Source organism: Ornithodoros turicata, chromosome 7, assembly GCF_037126465.1.
Source record: "Ornithodoros turicata isolate Travis chromosome 7, ASM3712646v1, whole genome shotgun sequence".
Taxonomy (NCBI): Eukaryota; Metazoa; Arthropoda; class Arachnida; order Ixodida; family Argasidae; genus Ornithodoros; species Ornithodoros turicata.
The window spans coordinates 49,410,483-49,412,017 of record NC_088207.1 but is presented as its reverse complement, the minus strand read 5'-3'; the positions used below and the strand labels follow the sequence as shown (position 1 = coordinate 49,412,017).

At 45.5% G+C, this 1,535-nt stretch overlaps 1 long non-coding RNA gene across 1 annotated transcript; it reads left to right on the top strand.

The window, feature by feature from the left end:
• LOC135400004 (uncharacterized) lies at window positions 1-1,535 on the top strand. The gene is made up of 3 exons (XR_010424488.1): window positions 1-162; window positions 348-425; window positions 1,238-1,535. It is a non-coding gene; the product is annotated as an uncharacterized LOC135400004 (long non-coding RNA).

Here is a 1,535-nt window from a genome sequence, read left to right as displayed (position 1 = left end):
TTCCTTCCGTGTGATACCGCTTCGGTAATGAGCACTTCTGGAGCCGACATCCGCTACAGTTTCCTTCGACTGTTCGTATGATTGTTGGAAACATAGCAGAAGTCAGTGCCATAGATTACCCGTCGCCGTTGTACCCAAGGACGAGAGTCGAATACCAGAAAGGTACATGTGCATATTGCAATTGATTCTTAGTGTCCAGGCAGCGGCTTTCGTGCGCACCTGTCGAACTTTTACTAAGGCATTAGCACATAGTACGCCGTCTTATCAATGAACAGTATTTTAAACACTCAATACTGAGCCTACCTCCCCTCTCACTTCATGGTAACATTAGACACGTTTTCATTCAGGGCCGCCGAGCAATATGAAGCCTGTGCTTTCCCTCTGTCTCTTTGGACTGGTGACATTCCTTTTATCCGAAGCCCATGGTATGTGCAACAAAGTGTTCGTTAACGTTGTCTCGCAATACGTGTCATATCAGCTAGCGTCAGAACAGCGGTCCGCTTAGAAGTGATATTTGTTATCTGAACGATCAGAGAATACTAAAATTGGGAGTTTTATGCATTACAATACGAACAGCGCTATACACGCGAGCTGTAACGAGTTTCTCATCGGGTACTTCGGCTTATGTAGTCGGTAAGTGAGCGAATAAGCAACCCGATGTACACACAGCAGAGAACCGACTGAAGAACCAGACAGAGGTGGCAACCAGTTTATATATTACTCACTCTTTAAAAAAAAGGTGGAGCAGTTGCACCTTTTAGCAGGTAATAGTTATCGCGTACGTTGTGTGAAGAAGGTTGCGAAGTTCTACCTGCTCTACCTGCGAAGTTGCAGTCGGCACAACAGATTAGCGCAAGTCCCGGAAGAAATTTTAGTTGTAGTTATCTTCGTTGTACACAATGTGCTCAATGTTCATTGCACTGTCAATGGTGCGAAAGCAACACTCCCTGAAAGTAAATTGCTTCTGTGGCTGTAATAACAGCTCTTACACACATTTTGTGCTGCATCTGCAAAGAGGTGGTATACCAGGTAAGGTTACCACCCTTTCACACCCTTTCGTCTGACGTTATGTTGACTAGACCTTTAGACCTATGACCTTTTCACACTATTTTTTTCTTAGAGTGGTACTCCAAATTGTTCAGGGCATATCAAAGAGTGATCCTTCGCGTACAGAAATTCAGAAAGAAAGAATAATAAATAGCTACATTGCTAATGTGCGCGTTTCTCTTTATTCCAGCTACGAAAGATCACGGTCCATCTGTCCCCACCTGCGGCCCTCATGAGGTCTGGACGGGATGCGGACATCCATGCCCAGAAATCTGCGGGCAACCGCCTCCCCCTTTTTGTACGTTAAACTGCATAAGGAGATGTGACTGTGAACGAGGCTACATACGAATGGGTAGTGAGGATGGACAGTGCATCCCACGCTTCGCGTGCTTGATTCACCCAGAACCTCACAAGGATGACCGCCGCTAACTACCTGAGAAAGACCGAAGTGTAACTCGTTCACAAATAAAGAGATGAAAGCCTTTCCA